This window comes from Magnolia sinica, chromosome 2 (genome assembly GCF_029962835.1).
Source record: "Magnolia sinica isolate HGM2019 chromosome 2, MsV1, whole genome shotgun sequence".
Classification (NCBI taxonomy): domain Eukaryota; kingdom Viridiplantae; phylum Streptophyta; class Magnoliopsida; order Magnoliales; family Magnoliaceae; genus Magnolia; species Magnolia sinica.
This window is the reverse complement of record NC_080574.1, coordinates 73,223,261-73,239,080: the sequence shown is the minus strand read 5'-3', so window position 1 is coordinate 73,239,080 and position 15,820 is coordinate 73,223,261. Positions and strand designations below refer to the sequence as shown.

The 15,820-nt window shown below is 41.5% G+C and overlaps 1 protein-coding gene across 1 annotated transcript in view; it reads left to right on the top strand.

Moving 5' to 3' along the window:
• Positions 1-15,820, top strand: part of LOC131237194 (uncharacterized) — an 82,994-nt gene that overhangs the window by 55,969 nt on the left and 11,205 nt on the right. The gene's annotated exons all lie outside the window — the stretch shown is intronic.

The following is a 15,820-nucleotide window of genomic DNA, read 5'->3' as shown; positions in this document are numbered from 1 at the left end:
ACCATTGCATTTAATCATGATAAATTCGAGTTCTAAACTTATGAACAGGTTGGTTGGCATTTAACCATTGCAACAAAGACCAGTAAGGATTCAATGGGCGGGCGTCCCCATTCCAATTGATCCCTTGGTGTGTCCCACTAGACGTTGCAAAATATTAATTCCTAAGATTATTTATTAGTTCTCTTTGGGTCAAACATGCTGAGAGTGGTCTTTGAGGGTAATAAAGCTGATGTGAGAGAGTGTTAACTGTGATATTTGGGTTTAATGTGTGGAACCTGATAGCTTGCTTACAGTGCATCTCAAATTGGTAAAGGACCATCCCAACAAATTTGCAATTTAAATTGGAATGTAATTAAGGGCTTGTGGTATGTCATGGCCTGGGATGTAACAAGAGGTCAGATATCAATAATACTCCTCATTTGCTTTAAGTATTCCTTTCATGTACACATCTAGAATTACTCAGTGAATGATCTGTGAAAGCCTTATGCCTTCATCACATGCTATATATACATTTCCCAAAAGAATGCATCCGATACAGACCCTGATTGCGGCTTCGTACAGACCGTGATCACAATTTTGTCCTGCTCGTGGTCGCGAGTTTGGGGATAAGGCATAAGACATTCGAAAATCATTCACTAGGCATTTCTGTGTGGAGACATGTGCCACTTTGGACCCCAATCTGAACCTTTGATTTAGGTGGGTCCCACCATTGACGGACCATGGTTCGCAAGTTTGGATGATATGATTCTACTTTATCATTCTATTTTGTAGGTCACTGGTTGGGCGGTTAAAGATGATCTAATCAACCATTGGTTAGATTCTGGGGTACGCCTGATGAATCGATGATAGATTGATTCACCATTGTTGAATTTTAAGCGTAGCACACTGAATCTTTAAGATCGGTGATTTCGTTTGAGGTTTGATAGCCCACATGTATATCACAGCGTCTAATGCTGGTGTAAGACCTGTATGTCTATCAGATGGGTTTGACCATATGGATGATCTGACCCTTACATCGTGCTGGTCTACCGTTCAGATAGGCCATAATTTTAGAGGCCCTTGGAAATACTTTGCCAATTCCTTTTCAGCCATCCATTTTCAGTTTACAGACCGCGATCGCAGCTTCATACAGACCACGATTGCGAGTTTGGGGATAAGGCATAAGGTGTTCACAGATCATTCACCGGGCATTCCTTGATGCATGTATGAAGGAATACTTGAAGCAAATAAGGAGATTTATTGATATCTAGATTTTTGTTACATCCTAGGCCATGACATACCAGAAGCCCTTAATTACATTCCAATGGAAAAAAACAAATTTGCTAGGAGGGTACTTTACCAATCTGAGAAGCACTCTAAGCAAGCTATTGGGTTCTGCACATTAAACCCAGATATATCTCGTGTAAGCTTTATTTCCCTCAAAGACCACTTTTTGCAGGTTGGAATGGGGGGGTTGCTCCCGTCATCAAGGGAGATGTTACCTATGGCCAGCAGAAGGGATTGTCTATCTGACTAAGCTAGCTGCACAATCAGCGTGAAGGGCAGCAAAGTTCCTCTCTTAGCATGAAGGGATTGCCCTAACTGATTGAGCGCACAATCGGTGTGAAGGGCAACAAGGACCCTCTCTCGCATCAGCTTTATTACCCTTAAAGACCACTCTTACCAGGTTCAAACAGGCAGTAGGGATTGCCCTATCTGAATGTGTGGGCAGCGCAATCAGTGTTTGGGGCAAGGACCATGCCAATGGCCATGGTCAGGCACGAGCAGCACCACTGTTGTGGCACACCGTTAACAAATGTTTTCATTCATTCTCAAATCTAGAATGCTTTACATTCCTATTGCCTTTCTCATTTGACAAACACAATAGAACTTTCGTACATTAACTCAAGGACTTGGGAAATTTAAAACATTCCCTAGTTACCAAGAGAATTAATGTCATAGGAAAGGTAAGATTTACAAAACACAAAAAAAAAGGGACTAATAAATGAAAACTTCAAAACATCTTTAGATTGCAGGAGTTGTCCATCGAAACCGCGATCACGGTCTATACAAAGCTACAACCGTTGTCTGCGCTCTGTACGAAGTCGTGATCACTATCGGATAAAACCACGCTGTCTATACAAAGCTGCGATCGCGATCTGTACAAAACCATGATCACTTTCAACACAAAATAGGAATCGTTGTCATTTGCTTCTTTTGCCTATTTAATTACATCCCTATAATACATTCAAAAGCCCATTCATTTTACTTTATTATTATTATTATTATTATTATTATAAAGAATGACCATTCACCACACAATATCCGTACATAAAGAATGCCCATTCAAATATACACACATTCATAACAAACTTTTAAAATACCATAATCGAATGAATCTATAAACATAGAATCTGATGCCCATTTATTTTTCCTCCCCCTCTTCTTACTTTGTTTCTTCTCTTACTTCTTTCTCATTTCCTCTCCACTTCATTTTTCATTCCTCCTCCTCACATTGTTGGAGACAATCGAAGGTGAGGGTCTATTTAAAATTTGGAATTTCTTCCAGTAGGTTAACTTACAAATTAACATAGTTAGATGCATAAATAGGCACATACATGATAAGCATATCCACATGTATATTTGAAACTTACCAGTTGAAAATCCAAACTTAGATCGCTACGTAAGAAGTCAACGTACTTCATCATGAATAGCCCACAATCTCGCTGCACATTGATGAGAATGAATCAAGGCTTATAAGAAATTTTTAAAAAAAAGGTTGTTTTAGGAGTAATGTGTTTGTGAGTAACATGAACATATTTGTTTGCTTAGGGGGTCTTTTGATGTAGGATGAGTGAAACTAACCTAGGATAAAATCAAACACATCCACATAATACGCATCAATTTTAGCATTCAACATATAAAATCAAACACATCCACATAATAAATTCAGAAAATTTAAATTAGCAATGCAAAAGGCCTAGGCCATCACATACGCGGTGCACGAAGATATAAAGTATTACAAGAGTGTCCCCACTTGGAAGTAGGGACTTCCAATCTAGCGTGGGTAGTGCAACATCTACGTTAGAAGACAATGACACCAATAAAATCAGATTTGGGGAATGGGTTTACCTTTTAAAAAAATTGCGTTTTCGTTAGGGGTTTTGGGGTTTAGAGATTGAGCTTTGAGGATTTTGGGAATTAGGGATTAGGGCTTCGTTATAGGCAGGGTTTGGAGGGGACTCTAGGAAGGAAAAGTACGGGGGGTGGGGGGGGTGGGGGGCATGTGGCAGCCCGTACAGACGCAAGTGCGTGCGTACGTGTTCATGTGTGGATGGGTACGTGTTCATGTGTGGATGGGTAGGGGGAAAGAGAAAGGAGATGGATGGGTTGGGTTTTGAGGATTTGTAAAGGAAGGAGAAGAAGAAAAGTGAAGAAAGAGCGTACCTTGTTGGAGAAGAGAAAGAGGAAGAAAGACACCCTGGAGGAATCTAACACCAAATAAGCTTCTACCCTTCAACAATTCAATTGGAATGAAGGGTTTTCTCACAAACCCTAAAGGAAGAGGAAGAACACCTTTTCAAAAGGAAGACTTTTTTCTCCTCAGGCTTTTTCCAATAGGGTTGGAAGTCCCCAAGATCAAGGACACCATCCAAGGTAGGAGAAAGGTCTGCAGGAAGACTAGAAGATGGAGGAGTGGATCTATCGGAAGGCACAAGGTCCTCCATGTTGAATGTTGTGTTAATTCCCATGTCAGATGGAAGATTCGCCACATAAGCATTAGGGCCCACTTTTGTCAAAATTTTATAGGGACCTACACTGCGAGCATTCAATTTCCTCACGGTTTCCTGTGGCAATTGTTCGGGTTTAATGCAGGCCACGACGGAGTCACCCACTTGAAACTCCTTGAACCCACGATGTGAATTGACAGAGATGTTATAATGTTGATTACTAGCATTAATGCGCCTCTTGATCTCGCTATGCAAGTCATGAATGTGTCGTGCAAATGCTTCTATAGACTCAGATGGCCTATGTGAAACAGACATGGGTATGAGATCTATAAGCGTTCTAGGCGCTTGTACCGAAGTCCTATCTTGAATGGAATCATTCCCGTAGACCTATTGATCAAATTGTTATATGTAAACTCGGCTATGGGCAAAACCGCATCCCAGGTCCTAATATGGTCTCCCTCCCGACATCGTAGCAGATTCCCTAAGCTTTGATTGATAACTTCCGTTGGACCTTTAGTCTGAGGATGGTATATCGATGAGAACTGTAACTTAGTTCCATCATGTGCCATAGAGTTTTCCACAAAAAACTTATAAACTGCACATATCGATCTGACACAATAGTCTTCGGCAAAACATGCAGACGAAATACCTCCCCAAAGAATATCTTAGCTACGTTAGTGGCATCAGATGTTTTAGAACATGGGAGGAAATGTGCCATTTTTAAAAAATGATCCACAACTGCAAAAATGGAATCGTGCTTTTTAATTGTCTTGGGGAGCCCAAGCACGAAATCCATGCTAATATCATCCCATGGGGCGTGGGGGACTAACAAAGAAGTATATAAACCGGTGTTCTACTTCCTCTGCTTTGCCAAATGACAAGTCCTACGTTGCTCTATAATGTTAACCATGTCTCGCCTGAGACTTGACCAATAAAAATGCTCCTCTACAAGGGCAATAGTCTTGTCACACCCAAAATGATTAGTTATCCCTCTAACATGAAGCTCCTAGATAAGAAAGTCATCGAGTGACGTAGGGGGTATACATAAACTATCGCTTCTAAATAAAAACTCACTGACCAAGACAAGTTCACTACTACCCCTACACTGACCATTTAACAACAATATGTACACCTCTCCAAAATCTGGGCAACTAAAATAATCTTTCTTTAATTGTTCAAATCCAGTGACTTCGACATTCATGGATTGGAGTAACGTAACCCTACTACTCAACGCATCAGCAGGTTTATTCTCAACCATGCCCTAGTGCTTTAACACAAAAGTGTACTCTTGAAGAAATCGGACCGACTTGGCATGCCTCGGGTTCAACTTCTTTTGCAAGTTTAGATAATGCAAAGCCTCATGGTCAAAATAAGACAAACTCTTGCGTTAATAAATAATGTTGCCATTGGCGCAAAGATTGCATTACTGCATAGAATTCCTTATTATAGGTATAATACTTTTATTTTGCTTCATTCAACTTCTCGCTAAAGAAAGCGACATGGTGCCCTTCCTGACTAAGCACTCCACCTATACTTACATTAGACACATCATAAGCAACCTCAAAAGCCTTGGAAAAATCCAGAAGTCGCATGACAGGAGCTTTAATAATCTTGACTTTAATCTCCTTGAACGCCCTAAAGGCTACTTTAGTCCATTGGAACACCCCCTTTTTATGCACTTGGTAATGGGAGCCATGATAGAACTAAATCCTCTAAGGAATCACCTATAAAAGGTAGCTAATCCATGAAAGCTACGCACCTCATAAATGTTACGCGGCTCATGCCAACTGACTATGGCCTTGACCTTCTCGAGATCCGTAGACATCAAGGTGTTTCGTATCTGTTACAATACGCCCGTAAAGGCCGATACGTATACGTAACGGCCATGACCGTTACACGATACAGGGGTGAAACGGGGCAGTTAGTTTTTTGAGACCGTATCAGCTGTTACGGTGGCCGTAAAGGCCGTTACTGGGCATAACGACCATTACTATTTTAACGGTCGAAAAACGGTCACTTTTTTTTTTCTTCTATTTAAATTGAATTTTCTCCTCTTTTTCACTTTTCTCATTCCAAAAACTCTCTTATATCATTTTACAACAAATTTCGACCACTCTTACTATAGCTTTTAAGATTAAAACTATGGATTGAAGTGATTTGAACAAATAGAATCTCCGAGGGCCTTTTTTTTTTTTCAAAAAATTGAAAAAGAAGTATTTATGCCTTTTTTTGATTTGTAGTTCTAATGCTTGATTGTGATGTGTAAACATTAGAGACATAATCATATTAAACAATTCACTAAACAACCCGATACAACACTCTCACCAAAGAGCGGATTGTTACACTACCATAAACATGTTCAAAACAAAAAATGAATACATATTTGAAATATTTATATTATTCTCGATTTTCTAGATATTTTTTCAAAATTTTTCGGGTGAAAGAAAATTTTCAACCGTTACGGGGGTTGTAACGGTCATTACGCCCCCGTATCGGCCGTTATGGTTGATACCCGTATCGGTAATGGTGGTGACTGTTACGGTCACCGTTACTGATATGGAATACCTTGCTAGACATGTCCTCAAATGACACGATAAAACCTAAGAAGATGACACTAACAGACAAAAACGAACACTTCTTGAGGTTGGCATACTTCTCTATCCTAAGGATCCCACACACTTACCTCATATGGTGGAGATGTTGTTCATTAGTCATGCTATAAATAAGGATGTCGTTAAAGTACATGATTAGGAACTTCCCCATGAAGGGTCTCAACACCTAGGTCATCACCGACATAAATGTACTCGGGGCATTGATCAACCCAGAAGGCATGACTAGCTACTCGTACAACCCATCCTTCGTCTTAAAGACGCTTTTCCATTTATCACTTGGGTGAATACGGATCTGGTGACTCTTGAGGTCTATTTTGGAGAAAATTGTAGCATTGGCCATCATGTCCAACATATCTTTATGACGCAATATAGGAAACCGATACTTAACGGTAATCTTGTTGATGTCTCTGCTATCCACACACATACGCCACATGCCATCCTTGGGCGTCAAAAGTGCGGGCACGACACATGGACTCATGCTCTCCTGAATGAACTCTTTTTTAAGAAGCTCATCAACCTGCTTCTTGAGTTTTGCATGTTCCGTGGAGTTCATTCTGTAATGAGTAAGGTTTGGGAGAGTCAACCCGGGGACAAGATCAATGGCATGTTGGATGTCCCTTATAGGTGGAAGCTCATCCGGGAGGTTGTCAGGAAAGACATCACTGAACTCCTCCATTATCGAAATCACCTCACTAGGCAACTCTACACCAACCTAGAGGGTAGCTTCTCTAGTCACGATGGCATACACCGAATCCTTCCTAGTCTCTCTTTCAAATTATTTTGTATTAATGATTTGAAGAGACTTACGCCTGGACTTCCTCGAAGTTCCAGGATCACCCTTCTTGGTGGTCTCCTTTTTTGGTATACTCTTGGGTGGAAGAGGATTCAATCTAATTTTCTTGCCCTCAAATATGAATGTACAAATATTTGAGCGACCGAATATTATAACGCCCAAGTCAAATAACCAGGGCCTACCCAAGATGATGTGACTGATATCCATGGGAACCACATTGCACCACATCGAATCCTTATACGACCAAAACCGGATGGGGATACAACATCACTGTGAAACCGGAATGGAGGACTCATCAATCCACGACACTCTATAGGGCTGAGGGTAGGACTCGGCTTTCAAGCCCAGTCGACTCACGATGCTGGTGGAGACCACATTGGTATAACTGTCACCGTCCACAATCACTTTACAATTCTTTTCTTCACACTTGGTTTAAGTGTAAAAGATCGTGTTCCTTCGCCAATCATCATTTTCTTTAGCTTGGGCAAGTGCACATCTGACTATTGCGAGAGTGTGGGTCTCCTGCTCATCAAACTCCTCATCACTAACACCAATATTGGGCTCATGTTCCTATACATTGCAATTGCCCTTGGCATCCTTATATGCTTATCTATTATGAAAGCTTTACATCTTTCTTTGTTTGGGCATTCCTTTGTGAGGTGATCATTACCATTGCAACAAAAACATTGCATGTGCTCACTTCCTTTCGAACTAGTGATGACTAGACCCTTACCTTTAACATCGTTGTTATAGGTGGGAGCACCAGTTGAGGCTTTAGTTTGGCTCCTTGATGAGTAACCCTGCCACTGGAATCACGAGACCCAAACTACTTCATGGTCTGTTGCACTAGGTATCGTTCAAGCTCCTCTACCCTAAGATAAGCTTCCTCCAGTGTACCAACATCATGAGGGATGAGCTCGCGCCTAGTCTCAGGGCGTAGGCCCGTCTTAAAACTATATAAGGTCACAACAGTGGACTTGCCAACACCACATTGCATCATGTACTCCTCGAATCTATCGATGTAATCGAATATAGGCATTGACCCTTGCCTCAAGGACTGTCACTAATTCAAAAGGCAATCACGGTAGGAAAGCAAGACATTTTTCTCTAAGTTCTTTCATCTCAACCCATGTTGTAATGGGTTCATCTTCCTGCTGCTCCGTATTAGTCCAGAATAGTTTGGCTTGACCTGTCAACTTCATCGTAGCGAACCTCGCTCGACGACGATTTGACTTGTCATGCCACTCGAAGTAGTCCATGTCAGCTAGCCAGTTAAGAAAATGCTTTGGGTTCAAGCAACCATCAAAATTGGGAGCATCGACTTTGACGCTCTTCATAACCTGTTCACGATCTCGCAATGCTCTACGGGGCACGTGGGTGCACGGTCCTACATGACCTACTCCCGAACCACAGTTCCCATTACGACCCCTAATGGGTTCTACTGGGACTGGACCTTATTCAACTAGGTCCTCATCTGCTGGCTCTCTTACTTGAGACCGGTGGTCTTCCCCAGTGACGAGGGTACCGTGAGAGGTAGCCTCTTGCCACGTGATATGCTAGTTGCTGGCAGTCAATTGTGAGACAATGGTCTTATTGTGTCTCAATGGCTGTTAGACGGCGGATAATCTTTTCGAGAGCCTCAACAATCTGATCCGGGTTTACGGTCGGGAATAAACCAAAACCACGACCTATATGCGTTTGCATACACTAAATGACCCTAATGAAATGCAACCTAGCTGTATGTGTACTATATGATGAATGCGATGCAAAATTCAGATTTGATGATGCTCGATGTGATACTATATAATGTACCTGTACTTTATGTATGATGACCCTAAGTACCTTAAATGTTATGTACAATCCTAAAATGATTCTAATAAGGCCAAAACTGAAAATTCAGCAACTATGTGTCGTAAAATCACTAAGTTTGAAAGTTCCAGCAATATGGGACTTATAAAATACCCAAGCAAAAAATTCAGCAAGTTATATGTGATCTATATTGATGAGGACATCACGTCACGTACACCCTTACGTACGTATCATAGGAGGAAGCAAGCCGCGCCGATTTCCCCATGGCTAGGCAAGTACCCATGATCATGCTGAAGACCCCATGTGCATGTGCGAGCATCTAGAAGACCCCACACTAGGAAGATTCACATGGGCTACTTATGTAGTGATCCAGACCGTTAGATCGGAGGGACGCGACTATCGGGCCATTGGATTACATGATCGGGCCATTGATCGTTGATCGTACACATCAATTTTAGACTTTATCATATTCTAGGATTTAGTTTTTGATTATTTTATATTTGGACACATTATGAGTGTTTTAATTGATTTTATTTAGACTAGGGATATTTTCGTTAAAGTTCACAAGAGGGGGATTTTTTGTAATTTTTGAAACTTTTTGGATATCTAAAAAAAAAAGAAAAAAAGAGGACATGGAAGTATCTTCAAATTGCATGAAGATGGGAAAAATCCTATAACTAAAATTGTCCTAAGCAGCCAACATGTATCATCCCTAAGTAGGGTCTTCCTGATGCACATTCAATGCATGTGGGGTCTTTAAAGTGGCCTGGCGGGCTCCATCTGGAACTCGTCTCCCTTCTACAGAGAGTTGCACTGATGTGGGTGGTCGCCTTCGTCTCTGGTACACCCGAGTAGGTCCTTTGATGTCCCCATTATCTCTCCACTCAATAACTTTCCATTCATGCCCCTCCAATGCATTCTTGTCGTCAGCGATATGAAAAAACTATGGGACTTCATCAACAATAGCTTTGACGTAATCTTGGTACCTCTCCTTCAAACATGTATACAAATTGTCCACCAACACAATTTCTTTGCGGGAAGGGGATGGCCAAAATCCAATGACTCTTATTCGCATTAATTGATATGTTAGCCTATCAAGGACATCCAATAACAAAATTATAAGTTGAGCTATTCATTAAGAATAAAGTTATAAGTTGAGCCATTCAGTTACGAAGTTGAGCATTAGTAATTCACCTAGAATTCACCTAGAGTTGGCTTACTTTATTATATTTCCACATAGGCTTATGCCCATATTCCCTAGCAACCATATTCAGAAGACTTTTATTGAGTATGCCAATTTGCAAATCAAATCGCTTTTGGTGATCTCTAGCGTGATATTCATAGATAAAATAAAGATCGCTACCGATGAATTCTTTTCACAGAAGAATTAAATCTAGTAAGAACCATAATCACGATATACATTCAAGGATAAGGTGAATTTCAATGATTAAATTGGTCCTTGCCAAGTTGTTTAAAATAGGTAGTCTTACGGGTAGGCTTCGAGATGTCGAAGATAACGTTCGGTTAAAAAAATTCATCTACAAATTAACCCCTTGCATAATAAAACAAGTTGTCTCTATAAAACTGAGACAACAGAAATGCTCATCTAAGGGAATCCAAACTAAGTTTATTGACATCCCTATCCACCCAACTACCTTTTTCCTAGAAAAGAACAATCCAATTCCTTTTTGGCACGATCGCTTTTTTTTAGTCACTTCCTTCGGCCTGTTCTTCTCACCTTTATAGGCCATTTTCACTTCATGATGCTCCTCAAGTGTTAGCTTTCTATGTTGGTCCATAAATCCCGTAGTAGGAGCAACAACCTCATCACTTGCAGTGTGAGGGGCAGTGAAGGGAGAGGAGGTATTTAGATGGATGTACATGCTGCTTTATCCCATGAACAACTTCAGGAGGTGACATGACTGATGAGGCCTTCTCTCTCTTAAGAACAACTCCAGGAGTAGTCAAGGCCCATGAGGCTTCGGTTATGGGAGTTGTTGGGCCCCACCTCATCCATGGGAGAGGGCTAGGCCCCCGTCTTGTCCATGTCGGTGGGGTGGGCCATCTCATTTGTGTCAGTGGATTGGGCCCCTGTCTTGTCCATGTGAGTAGGTTGCGTCCTCACCTCATCCACATAAATCGGTTGGGACCCCACCTCCACATGTGTCGGTTGGGTCCCCACCTTATCCATGGGACTCAGTTGGGCCCCCGCCTCCTCCACATGAGTTGTTCGAATTCTAGCCTCCTTCCCTAATAGATAGATCAATTGTTAGAGTTTCATTATGAGAAGCTCTTTTTCTAAGGTAAAGACACTATAAAGGAATCTCAAATTTTAATTTATTGAGTGTATCCCTCAACTCCATTTCATCACACGCCTTGTTAAGCCTGTGGCTATTGTCTCAACTTTCCAATATGAGCAATGAGCCTATCACCAAACTTCTAAATCAAGTGTAATAACTCTATTTCATTGCTGGAGGTCCTTGTCTTTTCATAACGCAGTTAATGGGAGTTCTTACCCCATCTCCTTCTACTGTATCCCTCTTCTCCTCACCCTTTTTCCCCATCTCCTTCCCATACTTTCCCATCTCCACGACTTTTGATCTGATAGCTATGTGCTTGATGAGTGTTTTCGACGAGAGTATATTGTGGTGAGCGTTGCCACTCTTAACACCCTACAAAAATAGAATATGCCAAGGTAAAATATTGTGTGCATATTAAGATATTATCAAATATGGGGGGAAGGATATGGGGTATGAACTGCAACAGTAGCATGCGGGTACGAGATCTACCTTTAGATCCGTTGATGTATAGAGAGGCGGGTGGGACACAGAAGAAATTGAAGGAAATGTTTAGTGGAGGAGATGTGAGGAAGGTGGGGAAGTTCATAGAAAAGTTTTTATTTATTATCACATCCCCGCGAAAGCAACGAGCCAGCACTTCACAAATATGATCACGGAATGCAACGGGGGTAAGGGTGTGGTGCCACCCACACCATGTGAGATAATGGGGAAATACTTTGATGATGAGTACGTAGAGATGCAACGTTATGTGGATGGGTATCATCAGTTGTGGGAGATGTATGGCTGAACCATGATGTGTGATGGGTGGATTGGACCAAAAAGGATGTCGAGTTTTATGGTCTACTGCATGGGACAAGCGGTGTTCTTAAAGTCTACAGATGCTAGAAATAAGATTTTTAAAAAATGCAAATTATATCTATGGGTTGATGCATGATTCCATAAAAGACGTTGGGAGGAAGAACATTATGCAGTTTGTTACAGAAAATGGGAGTGCATTAATGAAGAAGTACCATCCGTACTCGACCTCCTGCGCAACCCATTGCATGGATCTCATGGAGGCTAGAGGAAATAGGCCTTCAATGAAGGTCGTTATTGCCGATGCACAGTTCATCATGACATTTATCTATGACCACATCTGGTTATTATCTGAGATGCGTGTGAAGTGTGGTGGGGATGTAGTGCAGCCCAAGGTGACGTGGTTTGCCAGAAATTCTATCGCCCTAAATAGCCTCCTAAAACACAAGTTGGAGCTACAAGAGCTTTTCAACTCTAGGGAGTACGCTGATTGAAATTAGAGTGGGAAGAGAGTAGCTTAGAGAATCAAGGACCTTATATTAAGCTAACACATTTTGAGAGCGCGTGCGCAGTGTGGCAGGTCTTCTAAAGCCCATTTATGTAGTGTTGAGGATGAACGATAATAAGACATCCGTAGTGAAAGATGTCATCCAGGCTAAAGCCCCCAAAAAGCATATAAATGCGTGCATGCAATAATCGATGACCGTTGGGAAAAGACCATTTCGCACCCACTTCATCAGGCTGGTAAGTAACATTTATTTTTTTTCATCTATATGCTTTAGTACTTTACTAGTTCTTTGCATAACATATATGGCTATTTTATTGTGCTGATGTGTGAATACTTGCACCATGTTGTGTTTCAGCGTATCTGAATCCCAAGTACCACTACAATAGGAGACTCTATGAAGACAATACCTTGAAGAGGGTTGTGCATGAGGTGTATGATAAGCTATTCCTCCACAATCCGAGGAAAGGCAACTTTGGTAATGAGGTAAATATGTTCCGCACTTACCTTCTCTCGAACTTCATCAAGGCCTTCATAGTCACCCTTCATGCTAACTGCCATCAACACATCATTAGATTCCGCAATGTTGTTGGAAGGTTCGGGTGCGAGGCCATGGTGAGGGCGAGGTGTCAGATGATGGCACATGAGTTGCTACATTAGTTACCTTTACAACTTAAAAGTTAGTTTTCATATTTTAGTAGTAAATGTGAAACTAAGGAAAAATTTACCTATTGTGCAAGCGAATAGTGGGTCATGTATGGGAGCGATTACGAGACTTTGCAGCAGTTGGTTGTCTGTGTGCTTGTGGTACGAAAGGCTTCAGAAGATAGTGTACTGCCACTACAACATGAAGCTACGAGAGAGGCTGCTTCGCAAGGAAGAAAGAATAAAAATACAAGATCCATTGGACTTGATGATGATTGGTCGGCATGCATATGCTAGAACTAATGAGGATATGGAGGATCCACTTTACGAAAGGGTTAGGTCAAATGACTTGGATACTTTCGATAGGCGACCAAAGCCGCATATGGCGAAGGAGGCAACATCATAGGGGATTGATGTACTTGACGCTTATGTGTAGCAGGCTAGATCTCCTGACAAAGCTTTTGACCCATTGACGAGAAGTTCAGAGGACAGCTTGCGACAATCATCACCACGTAGGACACGACGGCGATAATTTATCCGACACTAAGAGCAAGACAAAGTGATGGGTCTGGTGATGGCGATGACGCTAATGATGGTGACACTAGTGATGGTAGTGACGATGGTGATGATGGTGGCGATAACAAGACAAATCCTGAGAGTTAGTCTCAGAAGCCTCTTAGCCCGTTCACAGGGGAGGGATTTTGATCATGACATTCAGAACACTAACCATGGTTCTCATCCAGAAGAACCACAGACCTGCTTTGTTATTAATAAAGCATACATGCATAAGAAGCTACTGAAGAAGCAGACCCAGAAGCCAACAAATTTAGAGGAGTTATTGGCAATATCCATGAGGGACGCACGTTGGTGAGAGGCGGGGTGGCTCCAGATCTGAATAACGGACGAGGGAGGGTAGCTCGAGTTCTATTCCACAATATGGATATGAATCACAGACATAGGAGGGTAGCTCGAATTCTGTGCCACAATATGGATATGGATACAGACCTGGTGGATATGTGGCAAATGACTTTATCAGTTACGACACATCATTTTTTGGTTACAATCAGAAGTTCACTTTCGCATACAAGCAGGGATATGGGCAGCAATATAGATACTTAGGAGTTACATCTGTGCCCACCCTAGATCCATATCAGCCATAAATTAACGATTATGCATGACCCACAGATGGGCATACTGGTTCAATTTGGAGAGAAGAATACCAACGTCATGTCAGAGAGTATCTTCACTAGTACCATTCTACTATGACCGGGGCACAATATTGTCAATTTGTGGAGCAAAAAACAACAATACTATTCCCAGCCCCGTCGAGATGGAGATAATGATTTTGAGCCACCGTGTAGCTCCATGTGGGCAAACCACACACATGACTCATAGGTATATTTATAGTTTTATATTTATTCTTTTGCTTTTGAATATATTGCTTGTGTTTTTATGCATGTCTTCTTATATTTATAACTTATATGAATAGATCTTAAATATACTTGCATCGGTCCAATCAGACAACACATAGCTTAGGACCTTATACAAAGGAAATCTATTATGTGCACTTGTTTTTTGTGATGTTATGATTTAAAAGAGTGTATTGATGTCCTTTTTAACAATCATTGAAGCTTGATTGAAAAATTCGAACAATATCCCAATGTTTCCTTATGTTTCCCAAAATGTGCGATAAATTCCCTGATACGACTGATATATCCCATGTGATAACCGACACATATTTGTATCCCAAGGGTTACCAATACGGTAAACACTAGCTAGTGATGCCCTGCAACTTTGAGGATACTCTAGTTGAGGATATGTGGTATTCGAGGAGCTCTCTTCTCTAGGCCTGGCCAACACTACCTGATAGAGTGTTTATTCACTCAAGTGGCTATGTATGTTTGAAGTAAGATGCATTACGCATAACTCATGACAAACATGGAATATTATAATAGAAACACGACGAATGTCAAATAAGACAAGATTACAAATCTATAGGGCAAAGGAGCATCCATCTATGTTTGTAAGTTCGAGGACACACATCCTTTATTGCAGAGAAACCCCCTTCTTTCATAAGATTGTATCCCATAATCCCTAACGATACCTATTAAATTCTTAAGAATTTACTAACTCTTCGAAGACTTCATTGCAACCTGTTTGTCTCTGATCCTATGAGGTTTTCAATTTTCGACACACGAGTAGTGCCATTTTCACTGCGTCTTGATGTTTGTCTAACTCTTCGAGGGATAGAAAAGCGTGTGTGCGTGTAGAGAGAGAGAGAGAGAGAGAGAGAGAGAGAGAGAGAGTGCGCGCGCGTGTGCGCTTGCAGGAGACCTTACGTGCAAGCAGCATGACCCACCTTGGTGCTTCACCCACTCTGACCATAAGGTGTATCACCCCATTTTAGGCCCAAGGCCCAAAAATCAGATGATCCTTGATTCAAGTGGGCACACCAAGATACAATTGGAAGGAGAACTCCCACCATTGAGCATGTACAAGGCCCATCGTGTTGTGTATGTGAACCTGTGGGAACAAATCGCAAGAGACGTGCGAATAAACATGGGGTAGCTTGGGTGGGCTCCACTGTGATGTGCTTCCAAAATCCACTTTGACCATCAAGTGCATGATGGAAATCTAGCCTTAGGGTTAAA